This window comes from Dermacentor silvarum, chromosome 11, assembly GCF_013339745.2.
Source record: "Dermacentor silvarum isolate Dsil-2018 chromosome 11, BIME_Dsil_1.4, whole genome shotgun sequence".
In the NCBI taxonomy this organism is placed as follows: Eukaryota; Metazoa; Arthropoda; class Arachnida; order Ixodida; family Ixodidae; genus Dermacentor; species Dermacentor silvarum.
In genome coordinates, this window is record NC_051164.1 from 54504386 (window position 1) to 54516331 (window position 11946).

Sequence of the window (11946 nt, forward strand, 5' to 3'; positions counted from 1 at the left end):
GACCACGAGAAAATGCTTATACACTTCGTGTAACTTAGTATTATTTCGTATAGCCAGGACCAGCTAGGAACAGATCAGCTCCACTGTGTCTTTAGCCTTGTGCCACTAGTGCAAGCTACCTCGAAATTTTTTAAATAGTTTGGCCCCACTTAGGTGAAGCACCCTGTATATGACGCGAAAGTTTCCTGCCTAAAAAGAGTAGTTATATACAAACCGGATTTGAGGCGTTCGTAGGCTGGTCCTGGGCGAATAAAAAAAAACAAAAAACAAAACAAAGATGTGGCTATGTAATGTGCTTACGTAGTGGGCCTTATGTACAATAATTAATTTTTTTTGCTTTTCTAATGGTTGTGATTAACTTATAAGGCTGAAACACGCAGTTTTGTTTTGAGTTGGCTTTCATGCAGCTAACTTCTGCTGTGTGTGTATACGGCTATGGCCGGGTGATCACGGCGGCCCTCTTCAGATCAGCAGATCTAAGCATCAGGGCTTGGTTAATCTTTAGGACATCCAAAATATCATTCTCAAACAAACGCATGCATCGCTCTCCCCTAGCAATTAAGCCCCCTCCACCACACACACACACGCTAGAAGAGGGCCAAAGGACCCTGGTTTTAAGGAACGCTTACCTGTTCTGTCGTAATACATAGCTGGAGAACCAACATATGAGAGTGTTGTACTTTCCACTTGGCACCAAAACACATTTGTTCTTGAATGGGGGTAGGAACTTTTTGGGAACGTCAAACGATAAACACCTGAAGATTCAAAATAAAAATACGTTAAGCGTTCAGACAGAGCGTGTCATTGCATATTATAAAAGATAATACCAAATATATTGAATATTCAATAGCATGAGGGCTTTTGAATTCTGGAGTTTTACATGCCCCAAATGCACGGGACACCGGTGTTTTAGGTGTGGAGCACTTTAGGGGCCCGCGATGTCGTTCCTCGTCAGTGGGTGTCACGCACAACACAAGGTGTGACCGAAAAAAGCTCTCTCTCAAGCAGCGCGAAATTAAAAAAAAAATGCTCGTCGGGCTTCGGATTCGAACCACCGACTTCCGGGTTGCGAGACCACCACGCTAACCGATTCAGTCACTGTCTTTTTTTTCTTTGTTGTCTCATGTGTCAATTTCACTCAATTATCAACACCAGACTTCAAAGAACTAGCACGTGAAAAGCATATGTAACATTCACCAACCAGCATGATTCCAATCACATCAAAATTATCTTAATGTTCTCAAGGAGTCTAACCTCGACAACCATTCCGGGTGGCATTCATGCGCTTTCTGCACCTCCAGAAAGGCATTTATACTCTCTCTGAAGTACATTTGCGCAGGTCGGGCGTCTGGGTCACAGTAATAGCCAGCCATTCTGGCGCGCCAGAGGCTGTGAAGGCCCACGAGCATTACCAGATCAAAAGGAAGCCCATCGTCGTTTTCTATCGCAAGATATCTGATACCGTGGGGATCTAGAGGGAATTCTTTTTTAACTGTCCTTTGTAAAACATCCCAAAAGAACACTCCCTCCCAACAATGTAGGAAAACGTGGTCAATTGTCTCGGGTTGAGTACAGATTAAGCAATGTGTTCCCCACGGTACAAAAAAACCCTTGTCTTTCAAAACTGTCTTTACTGAAAGCGTTGCTGTATGAACTTGGAAAAAAAATGTTTTCACCCCTGGTGGAATTAGCATACACTTTACCCTTTTTAGTACATTCTGGCCCTGGCTACCTCTGTAAAGGGATCTATATAAAGGAACAGAAAATTCAGTGTCGCACAGATCCCTAGACAGCTTTTTTCTTTGGATAGAACTCAGATAATTTAAAAAAAAAAACGTACGCTTAGATAGCGCCCAGTGGAGACAACCTCCTTAAAAAAACCCGTAAGCGTTCGGGGAATACTGTTTGTGGTAACAATAAAATCCGGAGTAGTTTCCCACCTAATGTTGGCAAAAGCGTCTGTGGTCGAAAGCCACTCTCCGTGCCAAAACCCAAGCACTTTCCCCAATTGACACGACTTCCAAAGATGTCACTAAATTGTTTAACCACTTTAACTGCTTCAATAACAATTTCTTTGTTGTCACAGAGAAGAGCTACGTCGTCTGCATACGCCAAGAGTTTAACTTCTGATGCATGCAGGCGAAAACCTTGAATGACATCATTCTGCAATATAGAGCACACAGTGTTTCAATATACACACAGAAGAGAAGAGGTCTGAGAGGGCAACCTTGGCGTACAGAACGTTGCACACTAATTGACTTTCCTATCTTCTTGTTCACAGTTAACTGTGTGGAGCAGTTCTGGTACGCCTTGTCTAATAGCCGTGCCGACATTGATGTATTCCTATATAGCTAACAAAACATCATGCGATACACAGTCTAATGCTTTTTCGAGATCTATCTGCAGAACCGCGACACAAACCTGCATAGCGTCACAGCACTCCGGAACGCATCTGTTCATTACACTCTCCCTTAAAAGCGGGGTTTTATATGCACAGGTTGTCGGCACTTGCTCGTGCTCGGCACGCGATCGCGCCACTGCTCCCGCGTTCGTCGTCGTCGTCTGCTTATACAGCTGGCTGCGTTGCCGCTAATCATTCCAGCATAGAATTTAACTTCTCTTCTGTCGTCGTAATGGAGAGGCGGCGTTTACGGGGGTATGAATCATTGCTTAGGGGGGTAAACCGATTTAGTTTTGAAGCGATTTTATGGAAATCCATCCAGAATGAACGCACTCAGGAAAGGACTCGTCGTCGACGTGCCGATTCTAGCGTGAGGGCTTTCGAAGCCCAGGCGAAACTTCATCGAAGAGCCGCGGACCCCGAGTTGAGGGAGCGCGATGTTGAGGCCACATGTCAGCGTCGTCTAGCCCTCCAGGAATCCGACAACGGTGTTGCACGCATCGGTAAGGTAGCGCCAACTTCCCCGGTGCAACGGACAGGTTTCAGCGCGAGTTTCTCAGCCGGAACTTCGGAGCCAGCTGCAGTGTGTATGATCGGTCGTGGTTCGAGCACAACGTGGTACTCGCCAGTGCAATTTGTTCCGAGAAACACCGAAGAAAGACACGACAAGCTTCGCTTACTCCAGTATCTCGGCAGGGTAAGTGCTACAATTTCTTTTTTTTTTTGCATTTTGCCCCCATCGAAATGCGGTCACCACGACTGGCATTCGATCCCGCGACCTCGTGATTAGCAGCGCGACATCTTAGCCGCTAAACCATCATGACGGTTATTGATGTATTTTATATAATGAACTAGTAAATACATATGCTAAATAAAAATACCTTTTTAAAACTGTCTCTGGAGTTGCTCAGTAGAAAAAATCGATTACTCACATGAAAATGATGGCAAAGTTTTCATTATTTGACTAAAAAGGCATCCCCCCTGTATTAGCATATTTGGTCTCTTTCTTGTGCGAAGAAGTCTGCAAAATTTCCCTCGCTGAGCTTTTCACATTGAAGCTAGGAAGATGATAAAATGCAGTAATAAGTGGCTACTCCAAATGTATGTGGAATGTTGGCCAGACAACACATGTGCCAAGCGCAATATTTACGGGAAGACTGGGCATGTAATTGGCAATGTGTTGAAAATGCTAAAAGGGCGTGGGGAAAATACGAAATTCACGTTACTTGCCCGCAGAAGCTCTGCGGCCTGTATTACATCGCGTTTTGGAAATCTGTAGACCTTACAAACGGAAACTTACGAAGATTATATTGCACTTTAGAAAATACAGCAACAAATAGCAAAGTGTCATATGTTCTGGAAGTGCTGTAGAAAAATTGGAGTAAGCTTAAGCTTCGCCTTTAAGAGTGGAACGTGACAGCGTTATCGGGCTTCGTTCACATCACATTTGTCTTTATGAGTAGGCTTCACTGCAACGCACAACGTGGGAAAGCCAGCTTACAAAGAACAAGCTTATACTGATCCCCTTAATGTTGGCTTCACTTTTAAACACAGATGCATTGCTGGGAAAACATTTTTACAGGAGCAATTCAAGCCGTCTTATATCAAAATTTGAAGGGTCTAGGACATTTGCTTATTATTTTGTTGGGGAATTGGAGGACGCTTAAGCTTCGCCTTCAAGAGTGGAACGCGATAGCATTCAAAGATCCCTGGCTGCTTATCAGGCTTTTTTCTCGTATATTCAAATCATAATCTGACGCTATCACGCCTGTAGGTCGTGGTTAAGTCGTACTTTGCGATTTTTCTGGCGATTTTGCTTTGAGCAATTCAATTTTTCTTCATTAACGCCTAGCGCCACACAGAGGGCCTGTGTGGTCGGGGTGGTTCGGGATGATGTGGTTTGGCATGATTATTTCCACCAGGACGCCGATGGCTTAACGCCGACGCCGGCTTTTTAGCGACACGGGGCCCATAACGACCTTGCCCATAACGCCATCGCGTTAAAATAAGCAATAATGTTATCCGCATCTGTTTTCGAGGTTTTCGGAAGAACTAAACATCTGCCGATTGCGAGGTACTGCGTGAATGAAAATGTCGCCATATAGTGGTGAAGTGTACCTTACGCGAAGACATACTGAAAACATGTCAGGGGGGCGTGAGAACTTTCCTAAATGCTCCTTTCAAAGCCTTAAGAAAACTTCTTTAAGCAGTATATTGAAGTTTAAAACTAACGGCTACACCTTTCCGCCAAAAACTTCTGCAGACTTATACGGGATACCCCGGGCATCAAGAGTGCGTTGTTGAAAGCAAATTATTCAGTTTCAGAATGTTAACGTTAGGGCTTGTTTTGTCATCGCTAGCACGTTCAACTTTGCTGGTGTCGAAAAAATATCACGTGACAATCGCGCACAAATAGCTAGAACAAGACATAATAAAAACAATAATAAAATGTGCCTGGCCGGCCGTTCAGCACACATAGGAAGTAAAACGCAGCAGTAAGTACATGAAGGATGACAAACTTAACCAAACAATTCCGCGTAATGTTTGCGATGATAAGGTATTTTAACGTCAAAAGAGAGAACGAGCAGGAAATACACTGATAGAAAAGCTTTAAGGAATAGATAGCACTTCGAGAAACAAATATTTCGCGCAGCTGCAAGAAGATTACAGGGCAGACATAAGCACGAAATACATACAGCGACTTGAGGGAATCAACACTAAACTGCCATATATTAGGGCGCCATTTCGAACTTTACGTACATCATGCCTATAAGATAAGTCTTCTACTTCGGCGGTATACGCCTTAACAGCCGTGAAGATAAGTGATGCGGGGGTCTGGAAACTCGAGTTAGTACCGGCAAATTGGAAATTTTCGTCGCTCACTGCTAAGGCACGTGGTGCTTTTGTGACACTTCGCTGCTGCTTGACACATTTTTGTCTACGCTGCGCCTGCTATAGCTGTACTTCCCGTTGCCCTACATCTACGCGACGGAACTTTGCTGAAGATTAAATATATGTGGATCGCGTACGACAGACATTACCAAGTAATGACGGACAAAACACGGCTATCCTTGGAAAGTAAAGTGTAGATTCACAGCAGTATACTAGTAGTCAAATACAGGCTAAATAGAAAGTCGCAGTTTCTCCCGTAAGGCGAAGCATCGATTACGCTAGCAAGTTAGTGGACAACCGCCACGGCGGCTCAGTCGGCTAAGGCGCTGCGCTGCTGAGCACGAGATCACGGGATCGAATCCCGGCCGAATTTCGACGGAGGCGAAATGCAAGAACGCCCGTGTGCTTGCGTTGTAGTGCACGTTAAAGAACCCCAGGTGGTCAGAATTATTCCGGAGTCCTCCACTACGGCGTGCCTCATAAGCAGAGCAGGTTTTGGCGCGTAAAACCGCAGAAATAAGAAGTTAGTGGAGATCTATACGAAGTAAGGCCGTATCGGCCGTATGGACTTGTAAACACCGGCGTACAACTAAATTAACAATCATGATGCCACGCGTGCACAAGCAAACATGAACACATCTGACTCGATGACAGCTGAAACGCGCTGACAAGACGCTGGAGTGAGGAAGCGCGGTTGCAGCAGCGAGCGAATCGACGCTCTCGCATCAACGCGGACTGTGCCGCGAAAGCACAGCGCACCGCGAACTGTGTCCCCATCACAGATGGCTTTCAAGATACAGCGGCCAGGGAGGGCGCGCGCGGCCGGCCATTCGGCCCTGATTAGAACGTGCCCATCCCACCTCGCTACCCTCCCCACGGAGCCGTTTCAAGTGACGGAAGACGGCGCGCTTCCTCCCTGCTTTCGTCCCTTACGTGCGCGAGGTTGAGACGCGATTGCCGACTCAGCCTCGCGCGCTTTCACTCGCACTTACAGCGTCCGGCGTTCGGCGATGATATTATCGCGCTTGAACTTTATACGGAACCTCACGGCGACGGTGACGGCAGAAATGCGCCTGGAGGGTCCATATAATTGCTATCGCAATAAAATTTAGCTTAGCAAATATATTGCAGGAGAGGTTATGAATCACGCAGCAAAGGATGAAAAAAAAATGTTAGGCGTGACTTTAGGAGACAGGAAGACAGCGATGTGGATTAGAGAGCAAACGGGAGTATAATGCCCACATTCTAATCGTCATTACGATGAAAAACTGGAGCTGGGCAGGTCATGTAATGTGAAGGGCCGATAACCGGTGGTCCATCAGAGTTACAGAATGTGTGCCAATCTAAGAGAAGGGCTGTCGAGGACGACAGAGAATTAGATGTAGTTATGAAACTATTAGAGAGAGGAGTTAAAAGCCAAGAAAAGACAGGGAGGTTAACCAGAATATATATCCTGTTGGTAACCCTGTAATGTGGAAGGAGAAAAGGGGCATGTGAAATATTGCAAGAGGAGAGAAAAGCTCCGTTACGTTTCCTACGAAACACCAGATTGCGCGACAAATCGTGACTGCGTGCTCTGTGGCGTTTTATGTCTCAGTTGGACGTCGACAATGTTTATGACGATGTGGCGTCTTTAAAGAATTTGTGGCCACACCCAGACGGGCAAATCTATATTGATTATGAAATTCGGAAATTTTCAGGCATAAGATGTGGTGAGATCTCACGAGACGGGGGTCTCGTCACAAGAACAGCCGAATTTTTGCTCCAATTAGCGATATTTGTAGTAAGCTTGTCGTCTCGGTGTCATGATCAGAGCAACCCTTGCAACAGAAAATTTCTACAGCATTACGAGACGACACGCATACGAGATAACTTTTCGTGGTATGTTACGATACATATCAGTCCACTTTAGTACCAGTAAGGTGCATTTTCATTTGTGCCTTTCAGGTAATAAGACAATCTGAATATTGCTTACGCTAGAAGCAGTACTAGAACGTTTAATTTTTTGTTGTTGAGATATAAGTGCAGATGTCTCGCAGAAAACGTTCATTTATTACATCACGCACTTACCTCCAACAGGCTTGGGTCGAAGGGTCAAGTTCTTAAAAGAAATTTCTTTAATAGCGTAGTCGAAGTATATGGCGCGATCTTGTGGGCCATGGCATTCCAGCGCTGACATGCTTTTCTCGCCATAGATAAAATTTCTGTGGAGTGCCGTGATGTCCAGTACATCCTCTAGAAGAAAAGTGCGTAGATGTATTTATTATATGATTAGTACAGTCATTTCTGGTATAAAAATAAACGTGCAGTGTGCGAGGCGTAGCAAGGAACCTGCCGTGAAAGCAGCCGGGTTGTTGAGTCGGGATGTCAGCTTAAATCTAAAGGCACGTTTCGTTAGCGACTACGCTGATTAAGACATATAAAGGCTTTGTTAGAGTAGACAACCATTACAAGAGATGCAAGACGAGTCTGAATGGAATCGAGGCACGACGGAGAAACCACGACGTTTATTGCAATACGCTGCGGAAAACATTGTAGTACCGGCACAATTTTGACAGGGCGATTTGGCGACTGCATTTGGGAAGTTACAAACCTGGGACAGATTTGAATTTCCCAGAAACATGGTGCTCGCCAGTCGAGTACGCTGATAGCCAAGCATAAACGGAGTCGAACGTATGGAATTCTAGTATTATTTTGTCGCCATGACTGTGCTCTTGTTTGTCCCTTGATGACGACTTTTTCTTGACGCTAAGCATACCTCGTGGAGTTGGTGGACATTGAAAGCTTTGGATATTGGCAATCGCTTGAAATTATGCAGCACGGGTTTTGTGACTTCCCTGTCTACCTGCAAAAACGGTAGACACTGGCCTCTCCACTCGCAGACACCCGAAGGTAAGTGTTAATTATTAGACGGGGTTAATTTCGGGGCGCGTTGTGCGACCACATGACAGCAGAAACAGTTGCGAGAGGTAATGTGCACTGTTTTCAGAACACCAAACTGGATTCGGAACTCTAAGGAAACAACCATGCTGATGTTCTCATTTTGATCATTTATTAGTCTTTTTTGTCACCTTTCCTGATTCCCCTGCGCCGACTACTACGTCAGAGCGCACTACCTTATAGGGTACTCTCAGTGTTTGGAGAGGAAGAGAGAACATTTATTCCAAACAAATTGTTAGGTATGAACACGCATTGCTCTGGATTGAAGGACGCATCGGCGTTTGATGCTTTCTTTAATATTCTTTCTGTGGACACTATTCTATCCTACAGACGTGATGTATACCCCGTTAGGCATCGTATGGTAGCTCGCCCCGACGCTTTTTCCAAGGTGTTTTCTAGCTGCTAGCTGTGCAATTGTGGCCTAGCTGTGAAGCAGAACTGCTTCAAATACCCACTTGCTGCTCAGGTACTTCACAAAGAACGAAATCGGATAAAGGAACAACCTCTTCATACCTTTAAGTCGAGGAGACGAGAAGCTGAAGAATTCCGATGGCGAGAAGTAGCTGTAAACGGGGAAAAATAAAAAAAGAGTAACCATGAAACGGTAACAGAGAGGATAATGAATAAAAGCAAGATATAGAGGACACGCCTGAGTAACTTTACCATGTATCATCACACACGTATCAACAAAGTTGCTACCGTGACGAGGACTAGTACCTTTACAAAAATGGTGGCTGCATATCGAAATATTCCTTGCATAACCACTGTTAGCCACTAGAAATATCCGTCTTTTGTGAGCGTGTGCCTTGCTTGAATATCATTACACAGGCTTTACGTTGCCCGAAAGAAATACTGAAAAAGTGAATAATTGTAGGTGCGCCATCCTAGGGTTGCATGAACGCAGAATTAAATTTTGGGGGACATCGCACGCACCGGCGATGGCTGATACGCTCTGTGCAACCCTGACATGCTGCTGTTTTTTCATTCATTTTAATTTCCATTAATTTATCGTTTCTTTATTTCAATTAGTAAGTACAATTAATTTCCCTTGTGTTGTCCTTGGTGTCATTGTTTGTTGGCTTCTTATGATATCCTTAGCTTAGGGTCACTTAAGCTCAGTATCACTAAAATAAGCACTAGTTGGGCCCATCTGCCCCAGGACTGAAAAATTGAACCAAGCCTAGCTCACGTAGGCCCACCAGAAATCAGACGCATGCCGGTTCACTTGTACTCAGACTCACAAAAATCACATTCGGGCGCGTTTACTTAGGCTCTCGGGTTTATGAACTCATGCTCTATCGTTTTCCCTACTAAGATTCACGTAAACACAAGGATTCATGGAATTTGGTTGAGACTCGGACACACACTTAGACTCACATTCACTCGAACTTACTAGGAATCATACAAACTCATGGATGAATCTGCGTCTGGGCGGGTCGACTCGTGAGTTTGCCGGCCCATATGTCTCACGGACAGGTCCTCACGGATCCAAAAATGTTCCGCCTTGTGCAAGTCAGTGTCGTTAAGCGCCATTAGGCAGTTCGACAGAAATGTAGAAAAACTCAGCATATTTGTCTCAGCACTGGGTGGCGGTCGAAACATAGCTTCATATTATTTTCGATGTGACTTTAGTTCACACAAAATTACTACTTACCTTTCGGAAGTCACCCCATATCGCGTCGAAGCTGCGAAGTCGTGGCGCGAATTTCTGTCTACTACGAAGGAAACTGTCTGCGCCGAAGTGTTCCAGGCAGATATTCGCAAATCATGGAGTGCGCTCTTGCACAAGGATGACGTCTAAAGAGGAAACGAAAGCACGCCATTTTTTTTTAGTTTAACGTATGCTAAAAAGAAACATACTGAAGCTTGTAATCAGAAACGAAGCTATTGTCGCCATTACTGCCTGGATAAAGAAAGAAAAATAATATTTAACAGACTTTATGACAGAACACAAGGAAACGTCTGTTTACAAAAAACAACAACAGATAAATGAGCACTTTTGAGCCAGTGAGCCAAATGAGCCACTGAGCCAATTTTTGAACCACGAGGACTGAGTAATTACGTGGTGAAATTTGCAAGGTTGCTGGAGTGCATAGCACTGTACGGTACAAGCATTAATGCTTTGATACGTTTTCTCTCAATTTTCTTGTATGTATATAGTTGTAGCTCTCGAATTCAGCTCATTGTACAGTCAAAATCTGAAAAGAAATAGAGAAGCTCAGGAAACTGACAGATGACTAAATAAAACTGATGCTTGCATTAAAATCTGTAAATTGATATTTTTATTTGCACACTGGAAAGGCACGGGGAATTGCCTCGACTGCGATGTCATTTTGCACGATTGTGGTTGCGCAGACACGACAAAATTTCCCGCGCTTCCAACGGTTTTCACCGTTTTAGGCATAACCTGCTTGCCCTGCCTCCAGCAAAATTGATTAGTGCTTTAGAAGGTTGGTAATTCGTCAATATTTATTTTTGCCAGTTAGAAAATATAAAATACAAGAAAATGGATAAACGTGGCCGCTACTATATTTGAGTTTGGACACCGCCGATGGACAGACACCATTAACATTATGAAAAACAAACACATTAATAACACCGCAAACTGCTCTATTTACAAAGCTGCTATATTTTTACGGTAGGGAACCTGAGGAGAAAACACTTGCCGTTGCGTAGAAAACTGTTCCATAAACACGTGCGTCGTCCCTGGTAAGACATGACGACATGCAGTGCACACTGAAAAAACAGACGAGAATACATTTATCATTCAGTTCTGGAAAATTTCCAGTTTTACTTAGCAGAGATTTCCCGAACCGAAAGAGACTCTTCGCCAAGGACACATTACAGTGTCATTTCAGAATTGGCAACATTTCAACATACTGATAGGTTGGCCTCGTTCCAAGCGACGTGTAGCTATGCATATAGAAAAAGAAATGCTACAGAAATTCTGCCAATTGTCTGCTAAAGCGTAAGCATTCTTTAGCTCGGCCGCGACTTCGCTTTTGGTTACTTATTTAGCTAGCCTACGAATGTACACCCTTCGCTACCAGTCATCTACTATTACACTGCTGTAATGATTACATTGGTTAACTTGACCAATTACTCATTTATTTTGCAGATATATGGTACCAACTGAGCCGAAGCGCTGTCACAAGCGGCTTTTTTTTTTGCCACACCACAGTTTTCTTCTACCTTTTTTTCTCATTATTTTTTTGTTACGACCTTGTCGGGGCGATGGCGACGTCACCAGTTTTTCTTTTCTGTTTCAAATGCTACCAGTCATCTACTATTACACTATTATTACTATTACATTTGGCATCTTCTTTATTTTCCTTTTTATTATAATAGCAATTATATGGATACCCCAGGCGCATTTCTTTCGTCGCCGTCGCCGTGAGGTTCCGTATAAAGTCCAAGGGCGATAACACCGTCGCCGCGCGCCGTATGCTGTATATGCGAGTGAAAGCGTACGACGGTGAGCCGGTGATTTCAGCTCAATCTCGTGCACGCAAGGGAGGAAAGCGGGAAGGAAGCACCCCATCTTCCATCGCGCGCAACCCTCCTAGGGTAGGCAGGGGGGGGGGGGGCGTTGTATTTTGCGCGCGGCCGCGTACGCCCATCCGGGCCGCAAGGCTCCGGGGGAGGGGAGGAAATGTAGGGAGGAGGGGGCGGGAGGCTTGTTCTACTCCAGGCAGGCCGGCCGGCCGGCCGGC